General features: G+C 37.2%; 1 pseudogene; it reads left to right on the forward strand.

Moving 5' to 3' along the window:
• Positions 1–452: 452 nt before the first annotated feature.
• On the forward strand, positions 453–4,293 carry LOC125375927 (annotated as a pseudogene).
• Positions 4,294–15,095: the final 10,802 nt, after the last annotated feature.

A 15,095-nucleotide genomic window follows, 5' to 3' on the forward strand; every position in this document is an offset into this window, starting at 1 on the left:
GCTATGTTCTCAGCGATAGAAACTAACATTTTCAATCCATTGGTCATTATAATGACAACATATTGCAAACCCCTTAATATTGCTGTTTCTTGTTATGTGTGTGGTTATATTTCATAGAATCAATGCTTCATACTAGTATGTTTTCATACATAAAGAGAAGTGAGATAAAATAATTATTATTTCTTTTTGATGAATATATAATCATACATATGTTTTTACCTGATTTGCTACTTACATAATTTTACGACACTTAAGTAGGAATTAAACGGAATGATGCCTGAATAATACTTTACAGCAAATATGTGTAACTCTTCCATTCCGTTTTTAGGTTTGAGATAGTATTCTACCTAACCAGGGGAAGTCACTCTATTGCTGAGTGCTCGTAGTGAACTGAACGAAGTAATATTTATACCTGTTGTAGTTTGTCTGTGGTCCTTGGAGAGGACGCAAAAATGGTGTTAGGATCCATCTCCGACAAGGGTAGCCACTGTCTCCAAGCAGATGACAACTTACTGGTAGCCGGTTCCCCTCAAACATCCGACATAACCCACTTGTTGTCAAAATGCGGGAGTCGTGTGTTGAGCCAGGCCAACGTGCAACAATGTCGATTATACGATCGTCGCTGTCAAACACTATTTGAGTATTTACACTATGGTAATTATGCCTGTTGACAAATTCTTTCTCATTAACTGATGGGGCCTGAATCTGAATGTGGGTGCCATCAATTACCCCAACAATACCCGGGAAATTGGCAGTCTGATAGAAGCGCTGTTGATGGCGTCTTATTTCTTGGGGTTGTACAGGAAAGGTAACAAATCTACGAAGGATACGGTGACTTGTGAGGGAGTCAAGCGTTTGGAAAATCACCCGAGAGATAGTGGGTTGGCTCAGACCATGGTCATCACCGTTACACATTTGAAATTTGCCAGTGGCAAGATAACGCAAAGTGACAAGCACCTTCGTAACGCAGGACACGGCACAACTCCGCTGTGTTATAGGACTCAACTCCTGCTCAAGGATATCACAGATATAAACAATACTGTTCCTATCAAATCTGTACCGCTGTATCAGTTCATTGTCATCTAATGAATGTAGTATATCTCTTCTCTCATTAAATATTCTTGAATTGCGTCTGGCAGCCATTTTACATGACTTAAGTCAAACATACATGATTTAAGCCTAGCAAGGTGAGTCTTAATAGTTAAGTCAGAAAATGACAAAACTTAAGTCTAAGTCTCTTGTTAAATATGACTTAAGTTTTTCCACTTAACTTAAGTAAAAAAACAAGAAAACTAAGTTTTTTTAACTGACTTAAGTTTTATTTATGATTTAAGTTGTTTGGTAAATACGGCCCCAGGGCCCGGGATAATGAAACTAACTTAAGATCATATTTTGTGCTTGACTGTGTTGACGGCACCCAGATCAAAATCAAAACGCCAAAGGTCAACGAGGCTGACTTTGTCAACAGAAAAGGATTTCATTCTCTGAATGTTCAGGTACTTGAAATAAAAAATGATGTTTGTTTTCAAAAATGATTTTTCGTAAATTGAAAAATTTCCATAAACATTGAATTCATACACCTCCTGTAAATATATGTATGAATGATACTACAGTACAGGTCAGATTATAGCATTAATGTTAACTGAATAAAAAACAAGGTGTATGTTCACAAGGACAAATAATTTATTAATACACAAATAAATACAAAGCTTTCAAATGGATGTGTATGCAATTTCTAGCATCTGCAATACTAATTTGACAATACCCAAAACATATGTTTTGGTAAATTTGATACAAAATCCGCAAAATAATGGGTGTACATACAGGTACAGGGTGAGATTTCATTAAACAAATACAATACATCCCAGAGTTTGCTTTTGCTTCAGACCGTTGAAAAATATGTTGTTCGCTTATGCTTCAGACCGTTGAAAAATATGTTGCCTGACACAAAAAAAAATGTTGAAGGATGTTTTAAAACTGACAAACAAGATGATTTTTCATTCTCCCACCAATCATTCATATCATCAAACATTATTCATAATACAGATTGTATATTTCTTTTACATAGATGGTTTGCGACCCCAACTTTATTAATATAACTGTGTGGCCAACTGGCCTGGATCATGCCATGATGCCCGCATATTCAGAGAGAGCAAACTCTGCGCTAATTTGGAAAATGGTAAGTATTTGAGGGTTAAGTGAGGGTTAGTCATAAGAGATCTTGTCATTCTAGGTAGTGCAAGACAATTAATTTCAATACCTTTTACATGGGGCAATAATAAATAGTGACAAAATACATGTTGTATGTTTGTCGAGGTAGTGTGAGTCAGATACTGGACATTTTACAGAGCTATTTTGGATTTACAAATCCACATCAATCTAACATAAATTGCATTTCATTCAAGAGTGCACTCCCTTGATGTATTAAATAACAGTTGTATTTTATGTGAGCTCCTTTCACTCCAAATCCTCAGATTTTGCTTCTGAAATCCTGTAAAGTTCACTAATATATTTTACATAAATTTCATAAACCAGGATATGATGTTGATGTTGATCTAAAATAATGTTATGTCTCTATGGCACATATCATGATTTATGATCAATCTGGGAATATTGAAATTTAACAAATCCTTAACATACAGTAAACAAAACCCCTGCAAATTAGAATGTACCGGTAAGTATGTTTCCAATAGAAATTTTGCAAACATTAGTACATGTGGTCAATGATATTACCCACATGGTAAACCTCTACATACATATATCCAACTTTACAAGATATTCGTGACCCAATATGCATTCTTTATCCATATCCTTAGAAAATCAGTAAAGGTTTCCCTGAAATGTCAACCATAGTAAAAAGATTTATATGAATATAAGCATCTACATTCAGTGTTAACTCAAGTCCAAAACATCCCAAAGACTAATTACTATTAACATGGACATATATGATGACTACATTACCAAGTTTCTTGTCAAATTCATTTCATATTTTAAAATTGTAGGTAAAATTGGGCTCTTATCATAGTTGTCCTTTCTGAACTAAAGTTTAAAAACATATGAAAACAAATTGCACATATATATTTCAGGTGTTCATGATGGATTCCTGCTGGGTGACTCTGGATACCCCTGTGGACGATACCTGATGACTCCCTACCCCAACACTGGCAATATCAGACACAGAGACAGATACAATTATTCTCTCTGCAGAACACGTGTTCTGATTGAACAAACTTTTGGAATTTTAAAGAGACGATTTCCTTGTCTATCTTTGGGACTGAGAACCAATCGAACCAGAGCATGTAAATATGTTGTTTCCTGTGCAATTTTACATAACATAGGAATTTTGAAACAGGATATAGTAATTAATCATGTGGATGAGTTGACAGTTCAGTGTCCAGATCAGCAACAGCAGCAGTTTCGGAGAAATGATGGTTTTGGCATAAGAGACCACATTGCCCAGAGCTACTTCAGTTAGAAAAAAAAACACAACCTAAATCAGTCTACCAGATGGGCACACTAGAGAATATTTAAGGATAACAACTTATTCATTTACTGTAAAGGTAACATTTCTGAATAGATCCTTATACCGTTGTCAATCAAGACTGAATAATGACCATGGTACAGAATACTTATTGTTTATGGAGGATTAACAGTAACAACAATTGCATATGTCACAAAGATTAACATGAGTAGTTTAAACAACGACAACAGGAGAATAATACTGTAAGATCAAGATGGCCAGAGAACACATGAAGAGTTGTTATCCATAAATTGTCTCTTCTTTGTCAACTTCTAAGTAATGTGTACGAAACAATTTAATAGGTGGGCACTAATTATAAAAGATGGCATGACATTAAGGGCACATTATTCAATGAAAAATGGGTCAATTTGTCTAATTTGCAGGATTGTTAATTTTTGTTTCAGCTGAGCCAATTTTGTCTGCTCTTCTATAAGTATCCTGCTTTCCTGGATTCTCCGGAGCTCCTGCCTAAAAATTTCCTCCTCTGTAGTTAAATTTTTTTGTGGTTCGTGGATGCTGCTGTTTGACAAGAAGTCCTCTACCCCCAGGCTGGCCATGTTTATGTCCAGAGGTACTGCTGCTGATAATGCCTCCTCGCCTGTGTCCACTGATCCTGAAATATGTAAATACAAAACAGTTATTACACATAATTCTGTTGTGATTCCGTACCCAAAACATTGAAAATGCTCCATATATACACACACCTATGTAACTTAAACATGATGTAACATGTAATTAGTTCAGTGAAATATTCCACTGAAGTGTGAGTTAACATACAGGCTCCATACAAGCAGATTGAAATATTTCCCATGTAGGATATTTCTATAATTCATTAAGATATACATATATACATGTATTTGGACCCTGTACAACTGTGTGTGTGTGTGTTTGTGTGTGTGTGTGTGTGTGTGTGTGTGTGTGTGTGTGTGTGTGTGTGTGTGTGTGTGTGTGTGTGTGAATATAATGTAAAATTCACAATGAGAAGATTAAATTGAAGTATCTTTGAATTAGATAAGAAAAACATGACATTGGTAATAAAGGGTGATGAGATTCTCAGCTTTCTTATTAAAAAGTTAAACTATCCCATTGTGTTGTTCACACATATCATACCTCTAGCATAACTATGTGACATGGTTTATTGTGACATTTGGTTTTAGCCATCAATATGTTTTCAATTAATTGCATGGAGAGACAAAACATCTTATGGACGTGTAAGTTCAGTTTTACCTTCAGTATCTATGCCCCCTTCAATACCACATAGACTTGGTCTTCCCTCCATATTGTCCAGCACCAACTGCTCTGGCAGGGTAGGTGAGGCTGTACGAGGACCACCACCTGTTTGGGGTCGCACTGCAGCACTCCTCTTTGCCTTTGCTAATAATATTGAAAAACTATTTCCATCAAAATAAACAGTTTCAGATTCTAGGAATAAACTATCTTCCAAATGCCTTAAGGATAATTTGTTGACTTATATATAGAATAATTTATTCTAAAAAGCTGATGAAATCAGACAATTTCCTAACAGTTGTTTCTGTATCAAAATCAATGAAGATAACATTATCCAATATTAATGGTTATTGGTGAAGTATTACAGTCATAAATCCTAATATAATTGTTTAAAAAAAAGTCAGATACTGATTATTTTGTCACAAATGAGTTTTTCATAATCTGTATGCTCTGGTTGGATGGTCAGTAGGTTGGACTGACATATAGATCTAGTATATGGGATGTAGTTGTGTGTAAAATGTAATATTTAATTACCTTTCTGCTTAATATTCTGATATTTCTTTTTCACTTCTCCAATTGACCGATTTCCGGAAGTGCCTCTTCTCTAAGAATAATCCAATACGGAAAATGAAAAATAATCATAACAATGGAGGATACTGAAGTCTTTCTTCTAGATAAATATAACATTTCAATTCATAAAACTTTTCTTTGATTATTACTTTATAAATGTAATTGTGATCTTAACATGCTCAAGGTTATTAACTTGTAGGAAAGATGTATTCAACAGCATTCAGAAGAACCAAGTATCCCCCGGTAGTCAATTTACCTGTCAAACCATCATCTCTAATTATGATAAGTATTAATTTAAGAATAAGAGGGTGAATGTTGCTGGTCATTGTTTGATGTCAATAACACAAAAATAAACATGAAATTTGATTGCAACATGTGTTTTGCGTTATTTTTTTCAAATTATGATGGCCTTGCCTCATCTGTACATATAGTCTGTAACAAGTGTAATGATATTGTCTCCTGGTTTTTGCGAGAGAAAGAAAAAGCAAGGACATAAGGTAGTTCCACTGCTGTACACCCGTATACATCAGCTGTAAATCAGCTGTAAAACGACGTAGCTTTGCATAACAGATGACCGCAAATATCGTTTCGAAGACCATAGGAACAGTATATATCTTTACAAGGGTAGGACGTGGATACAAATTTTGCAAGCAAAGATAACTTTCGATCTGTAAATTTGCAGTAAGTCAGTGTTTTACTCACGAGTTTAGTATCCTCGAAATCTCTTCCCAAAGCCTCATCTTTCGCTGTCCGGTCCGCTGATATCCGTCCAGCTTACCAAACATAATTCCCTCCCTTTTCGAAACCTCCTCCACCAACAGCACATCTTCTTCTCTAGACCAGTTCACCTTTCGTTTCTTGTCATCCATGGTTGACAGCTACCGCAGACGACATGTCACACGCGACACGCGACAGCTGTGTTTACAAACAACACGAATTTCGCATCTCCATTCACTGAAGAGTTCCAATGATTACCGTAGTACGGTTTAACGTGCGCGCGTCCCTATGGCGACGGTCTTAGACTTAGAATTAGCTAAGATTTTGCTAAGACCGTTTCAAGATCCAGTCTTAGACCGAATCTTAGCTAAGCAAAAACTTAAGACAAAATTCGTGCTTAGCAACATTTGAGCTAAGACCACTTTCATGATCCCGGGCCCAGGTGTTCTCGAAAAGGTGAACTTATCCTACAAGGCAGGTGGCACCCGTATCAAACACATGCAAAGGCGAGTCATTGTTCACCTGAAAAAAAGCACGGGAACATACAGTACAAGTCAAAATTGGAAATTGTTTCGGACATCATTCTTGTCACTGATGTCCTTTACATTTCTGCCATAAAACTTTTGGAAAGTTTCACCGATGCCTTGAATGTTGTGATTTAGATCAAACAACTCGTATGACGCTCTTTGATATCGTGGTAGAAAGAGCATGCTCGATTGTGTCTCAAAAGTTGTGAAATCCAAACACCACAGGCTGTAGCTGCAGGAATGTTGCTCGACATAAAGGGACAGTTGACTAAAGGAAAGTTAAAGTCATCACCCTTGTCAAAATGGAGAGTGTTGTATATATATATATACAAAAATGAGGCAAATGTTCACTCGGTGCACATGTAATATATCATAAAATAATAAAGTCCACGTTAATCCAACACCATCTTTATATCGGTTTCAGACATAGTACTTTTGCTGTCTCATGACAGCTCTTCAATGTAACTGACAATTACATATGAATGACGTCATACTTATGATGACGTAATAAGTAACAACTGCATTTAAACTCTCCAGCGACGACAACAAGTAATTTCACAGTTGTAGGGAGACATTTGAATTAAAATATACATTACTTGTAAAGTAACAGTGTAACATTTACGATTGAAATCACAAATGTATTAATACATTCTAGAGTTCAATTTGGGTTTCATCAGTTGGATAAATATTTGTTCTTTTTCCAGCCTATGCTTCTTGTTACTGGTATACAATTTATAAAACGGAAAAATACTAAATTTCACGTTTCTGCAATCATCAATGTGTTTGCTGACACTTAAGCATCCAACATTAGGGTCTCTTATCTGCTGTTTGTGTACAGTGACTCCATCTTTTAATTCAATGCCGGTTTCACCAATGAAGTTTTCGCCGCAACCCGAACATCTCATAATATTTTTTTAATTTGAAGTTTTCACGATATACGGCTTTTCCGTTGCACGAGAGGTCGGTCACATGACCGCGAAATTGACGTTCATATATGTATGGACGACACGATTTGACATTCATACGTTTTTCACGAGATCGTGTTCTTAAAATGACATAAACACTGACGGACTACTTCCACATTCCTGGGGAAACCCCTGGGAATTCCCTAGCACGAAAACATACATAAGCGTTCTTTCTGATCATTTAGAACCTTTATTCTTGGTCTCAGCGTTTCAGTATACATTGAGAAATGTCAGAGAGCGTGACTGCATGATTGTTCACGAATATCCTCGCTGTGGCCTATCCTAATGAACTAACGAAGATATGCACATCTAACCTATCGTAGTATCAACTCGATTCGATCCGTGCCTATGCTGACATTGACAGTCTCCAGCAATCTATGCATTTACATTAGTGTGTGTTTGACGCATCTTTATTCACCTTTCAATGATCGGCGAGTTAAACAATGATAACTAACACATGTAACCGCCACAGGTTCATTAACAACGGAAGCTTCTCCCGTCACGTTTATCGTGGCGGCCATTTTGACGTCTTGTACTTGATGTAAATGTATTACGACGAGCTGTCATTGTGACTGACTTACTGAGGTAATTATTTACAGACATTTCTCATCTAATGAGGATATGATTTGAACACATGTACTGCGTAATATGTTTCTGAAGAGCAAGTTGTACATCCATGCGCCCGTGCTACTTCTCTTTTTGAGGAACTATTTTACTCCGCGATATAACTGGTTGTTGTATAGCTGTCTGTGTAAACATGAAGTCACATTTACTAAATATAATTGTGTTTAGATCTTGGCCTACATCCTTTGAGGTAAGAAATAGTGATAATTGTTTTTATAAGAATTGACTTTCACTTTGTGTGAGTTCATTGGAGTATGAACCTTCGTAGAGTGAGGGCCAAACTGTATGAACGTCGGTGCCTGCGAAGGTCAATTCTTAAACATACCCCACATCTTTGCTGCGGCAGTTCATGTCGGCCTTTACAATGAAACCCGTGCCATTTCCAAAAGGAAAGTAGTACCTTCACTTATGATGTGACAGGTGCCTCATCTTGGTGTGTTACATCTACTTACACATGATAAACTCTCTGTACAATAATATTTGGATGGACAAATAATTTACTTGAGACCTTTTGGTTGCCTGGTACTTTTTTCATAATTTTAAATTTATTCAGCCTTTGATTCATTTCGTCACTTTGCTGTAGAATTGGGAGGTCGCCCCTTATTGATTGAAGGTGGATACAAACGGTACAATTTTCATTAGGTTTCACGAGAGTCTGTCTTGGAATTTTTAATGACTTAATGGCGGATACCCTAGCTTTCCGAGATATCCCATCAATTCTTTCAATCTTAAGTCTATTTTATCCGTTTCAGACACAATGGTGCATACTCTCCGCGCAAGTGAATAAGGAACTTTAGTTCTTGTCTGCCTGGGGTGACATGAATCGAATTGTAAATATTGATGGGTGTCCGTTGGTTAGTAGTAGTTTCTTCCTTAACTGCAAGGACGCCCAGAAATGGAATTTCGTTCTTGCTAAACTCCATAGTAAAACCGATGGAAGGATGGAGCGTATTAATAATATCCAGAAAAATGTCTTAATTTTCACGAGTTGAGAGCCAAACTAAAACATAATCGTCTGCAAATCGCTTACAAGTTTGGCGCACATGTTTGGCGCACAATTGTTTAATTACTTGGTGTCGTCGCTGGAGAGTGTAAATGCATTTTGACGTCACAGTTGTAATTCATGACATCATCATATGTCATTGTCAGTAACACTGAAGAGACAGTGAAAGTACTTTGTCTGAAACTGATATAAAGAGGATGTTGGACTAACGTGGACTTCATTATTTAATTATATATATATATATATATATATATATATATATATATATATATATATATATATAATTACGTATGACTTTCCATGGATAGAGTATTTCAGAAGATTTCCTTTTAACAAAAATATTGATTTTAATATATTTGCTCCTTAAACCTAGACAGGCATTAATCCGGTATTGAATTCAATTTGCAGCAAGACGCTGAGAACGGCAGGTGTATATTGTTTGAAATGAGGGTGGATCATATAAGTTTGTATCTTTGTGACATATTATATTAGTTTTTTTTTAGTTATAATTTGAAACTTATGTGCCGGAAATAATTGTGTGATATCCTTCACAGTGAGAATATATATAAATGTTGAAGAGATCTCATCCCCTTTGTCACAGACCCCATACCTCAAAGTCACACAAGACTTCTCCCTGTATCCAGCGTGTTACCCAAGTGGTACAAATGAATTATTCCCAAGCATACCCATTTGTTAGACATGTACGCGTAATGAGAATATTAGATAATATTTATGTCAAGTTTTAATTGCATTAATGGATCTTGTCTCCAGTATTATTAAGTTGCAGTCGAATCTTACCACAATTATTGTTGTCGAACTGAGTCGAAAGAGGTCTTTACCTGTATAATCCGCGGATTTCTACGAAACTTGTTTTATTGTTTTATATCACTAATTGGTAGTTTAAAAGGACTCTGACGCCGTCAACGTGTGGCTGATATAGGCAATACCCTCTACACATAACGCTGCACTGTAACTGAATTACAGTGTGTGAGTGAGTGAATTGGGTTTAATGCCGCTTTTAACAGTATTCCAGTCATATCACGGCGTGTTAGCTTGACGTGGGAGGAAAGCCCGAAGTGATGCAGGTCTCAGACGTTTACCACTTCGGTGAAATCCACGAGCACGGGTGTGGTATTGACAAACTTAAAAATATAAGCGGTCACACTCGGGATTCAAACCCACAATCATAGGTTTCTGGCCTGCCCAATGGACGCAACTCTGCACAGGGAATCGCGGCGCCTTTGACGATTGGGCCACCCGTGCCCCCCCCAAAATTTTTACAGATACTGTTGGATAAATAGAGTTTCACTCCATTTAAATCACGTCACATTAAGAAATATTATGATATTAATCAGTCGATATTGTTCATTCCAACGATGTCGGCAGAAAATATTACAGTCATGGGGTAATCAGAAACTTATGTATATGAAGCATTCCATACAGCCAGGAAACAAGTGCTAAATGCAAACTGTGTATGCCCATCATGTACTCACAATAGATATTGTAATGTGATGTATACTCAGAGGCCACCACATTTTTACATTTAGGGTTGAGGGCGCTACTCATAATGTAGACTTATCTCACAATAAGGGTCAACACGCAACCATTGATATACTAGTGTTTATTTTTAAAGTATCGATGCTTTCACTCACCGACGTTGTCCTGTTGTGCTTCTGTTAGTCATGGCATAACGTCGCAAGTGAACAGTTTCTAAAAGACAACGTCTTACTGAATGATACTCCACTTTTAAATGTCTATTCATGATGTTTTATGGAGCACATGTTTTTGTCTGTATGGATTATTTAGTCGATGCAGCGTTTTGATGATACAGGCAATTAGTTACAAACTGACATCATATACATGCCACCGTTGTGGCAAGATACGCTCACTTTGTCGCGAGTGCTTTTCTTTTGGGCTTGACAGACAAGTTGATAAAGTCAGTCGTCAGTGATATTTTTGTCCAGGTGTACAGCACACCTGACGTTACTAAGCCACATTGGGTTATCCCATTTTAGTTTGAGTTCGTTAATGCTTTTGGGCACGTCAGTTGATTTTGTGAGGGTTTCCCCGACAAAAGCATTTTTATTAAAATAATATGTCTCTGATTCAGCTCTCTGGCAATATATTGAGCTGCTAGGATCTCATTAAGATCTTGGGAGAGGATAAATACTACTTTTTCGTTTTGTGATCATATATTCTGTTGAGATCTATTTTTACTTTGTTTTTAGTCCCGAAGAATATGTCCTGAAAACGGTCGGGGACATTTATTGCGGCTTGACTATAAGTCATGTTAGCGTTTTTTTAAACTTTTTTTTCCAATGACCAGAGTGAAGAAATTACCTTCAATTGGGTTTGGTTGACCCTTTCGAGAACCTGACTGGTTCTTTTGAGAGTTGTGCGGACTCTCAACAATTTTAATTTCTGAACATAAGTCGGCTTTCTCCATCTCTGAGTTCATATTTGTTAGTCCCCGGGGCCCTCGGTGTTATTGAAGCTGGTGAGCGAACAAACCGGTGGTGGGCGCGCGGAGGGAGGGGGGTGTACAGAACGGGACCTGTGATACAACTGATTTTGTAATTACAAAAAGTTTTGTTTCTATATAACGTTCAGTTGTATTACAACCACATTGTGGTCATTATGAGAAAAGTGTGTGAAGATAGAGGTGGGGAAATATTTAGTGTAAAGTGAGGAGTAGGGGAATCTACTGAGTATATACCTGTGTTCTGGATTTGAAGCCGATGACGTCAGTTCAATATGTGAAATTTGAAAGGTATTTCGGCATTTAAAAGATATAAGGAAAATAGGTAGCTTTTCACCGATGTACACGACAAGCATTGTAATAAGACTATCTGTGGTTTTCACAGTTGGAAAGAATTATGGACAGCTGTTTGAGATTACACACTTTCGTCTGATGATTTTGATTTCCAACTGTCTGTTCATAATACTATTCAAAATAAGCTGAACAATATATGTTCATGAAGCAGATTGCATCTGACTTTTAAAGTTAGGCTCGTGGAATATTAAACAAAAGCAATTGAAATAGTGCATGGGGAGGAAGCGTATAACGTATAGATTTCATCAAATTGTCAACATGTGAACATAATAGAAGACAATGGGCTCCTGAAAGGCAGTCTCATATTTCAACTCGCCTCAGATATGGGTTTACAAAAGTATGTTAACAGGGAAATAATTTTACTGTGAAAGAAACAATTGTCCCAGTGATATTTATATGATAGTTATGAGGAAAGCATCAGATATCAATTTTAAAAATCATAATAACAATATTGGATATCATCTAACAACAACTGGACATCAAAACTATTTAGTGAGTGAGTGAAGGAGTATGGGTTTACGTTTTACTCAGATAAGACAGAAACACCATTTTCCTCGTTCCTGTACCGGTTTATGGTGTATGCACAATGCACTTCCATTCTATCACATGTCATATTGAAAAACAGTATATAATATCATGAAGTGGGTCATAGGTGGTTCAGTAGTAGTAGTGTTGAAAACGTGTGCGACCTGCTTTACTTGTAACTGTAAGCTGATATGTCGATGTATAATTGAGGCTTCTAAGTCACGGTGAAGGACGCGGTGCTGACACATAGGATTATATAATAGAACGAGTATAGGATTCGAACCCACCGATTTAGGCACAGTCGATTTTATTGACATGCGGAAAAGGAAAGGAGTAAACAGTTAAATACAATATCAGAGAAACTAGTCAAGTTGTTCTGATATCAATAGTAAATGCTACATAAAAATTAAAAACTTCCTACACAATTCAAAGATTTGTTGTATAATAGTATAAACATACCAGTGCATTCAAGCATTCTTACAAATTTATGTCTGATTACTTAAATTACTTAATTATCTTAATGATGTTCCTTCATCAGATTACATTTTACATGCTTGCTGTAAAAGGCGATTATGGTTGTCGTAAGAGGGGACTAAGGGGATTGGGTGGTCAGGCTCACTGACTTGGTTGATGCATGTCATTGGTCCCGATTGCATGGATCGATGCTCATGATGTCAATCACTGGATTGTCTGGTCCAGACTCGATTATTTACAGACCGTCGTCACATAGCTGGAATATTGCTGTCTATACTGTCAAGACTGTTTAGTTTCATGTTCAAGTCAGTATACGACACGGAACTAACCTGTTTGTCGATTGATTCTGACATTATGGGAAGCAACGTCGTAAATGAGCACCGTGTCTTTTCAACTGCTGGAACCCGTTATGCTTATTTTGTAATCTTCATATATCATACACATTATAAATCTGACCACGAGTTTGTGATAAGGTACATATTTACTTACTAAGTCGTTTATTTTATCTAAATATTGTAATGAAGTATGTCACAAGTAGCACCATATGCTATTCGCAATGGCGCCTCTTTAATGTGCCAGGATACACTGCTTACCACAACCGTCTAAAACATGTGGCACTTCCACGCCGTGATATAACTGAAATGTTGCTCAAAGCGATCTTTCACTCTTACACTAGTTTGGGTTCGAATCCAAGACGGGGCTCAACCCAAAAAAGAACGAGAATATGTACTTTACTAAGAAAGTGTTATTCCAAATATTACATTTGTCACATTGTTAGATTTTACACTCATCTAACTGAATGAAAAACGTCAACGTCAGAGAACAACCAGTGATGGCACCCAGATGTTCGCGACAAGGGTTAGCTTGATTGTTGTCCTGCCCTATCAGTGCTCATAATATTACTCCAGATACGCGGACTGGTAGACACATTATTCATGGAGTTTATACTTATTTGTGTCTACTTTTATAGTGTCCAACACTTCGGAGCACACATGGATATTTTGTTGAAGGCGTCTCAACTCGCTTTTTAGAGTTACGTCCCTTATCCGTACCAGGATCCGTTGGTCGCCGAATGGTCCGAATGACAGATTCGTATCGATTGCGATTGTTAACCAGTCGGCCCAGTAGCAGTACCCTTGGGTTTCACCAAAAGGCATTTGTAATGATCACAAGTCAATGAGAATAGTTTGTCTGCCATGTGTAAATATGTGGCAACTTTAACTCGACGGCTGATTTGAAAAACTAGGTGGTTCAGGGCCCCTTTCTACTATCAACCTGACCGTTACGACTGTGGTACGTTTGTGTTAAGGTGTGGAAGTTATGGCAACACAAGTGCTTATCCAGCTGGGTATCTGCAGACACCAAATATGAAATGGAAGTTTTTGAAACTTGGTATGTTTCTTTGTACTCATCATACGCACAATGTTTCAAACAAACATGATGTTTCAAGAAAATCCTATGAAGTGTTTATTTACCAGTCAAACGAGTTGTGTGAGTAAGCCTTTTGGGGGCATTATATGGAGCTGATTGATGGCGTCCATGGAATAGTTCCAAAAGTAACGGAAAACGTTTGTGATCTAGAACCAGCATTTGGCAAGTAAGTAAAGTCTAAATCGCGACTAGTCTCATTACTGTGACTTGAGATAAACGTCTCCTCCATTACATGTCCTATATCAACTTTATGCGGAAACGGCGAATGTGCATCTGCTGTCTAAGTGGCGCAACTCTGTACAACGAATGTGAATGCATCATGTCACTGAGCCACTAAGTTTTCATTTCCAGCTTTGTGTTGTCGATGAGGATCCTATGAATATGCCGATAACATCATCTACCATTAATGCCATGCCAACTTGCAACAACACCTTTGTATACGATTCCCAAAACAATCTAGATACACGTTCAACAAGAATGAATGTCTCATCTAACAACGGCTGCTGCAAATTATATGGCACTGTATAATAAATATGATAGTCAAATGTATTGAATCAGGCACGTGTTCTTGAATCTAAGAAACAGTTTTTAAGCCAGCAGAAAGTTGGTATTTCCCGATAGGCGTCCAACACAACCTCATGATAGCGAGGCGAGGAGTCAGGAGTTGCCTCCCTTTCAC

The sequence above is a fragment of the Haliotis rufescens genome, unplaced genomic scaffold (assembly GCF_023055435.1).
Source record: "Haliotis rufescens isolate VD_foot unplaced genomic scaffold, xgHalRufe1.0.p SCAF_63, whole genome shotgun sequence".
Classification (NCBI taxonomy): Eukaryota; Metazoa; Mollusca; class Gastropoda; order Lepetellida; family Haliotidae; genus Haliotis; species Haliotis rufescens.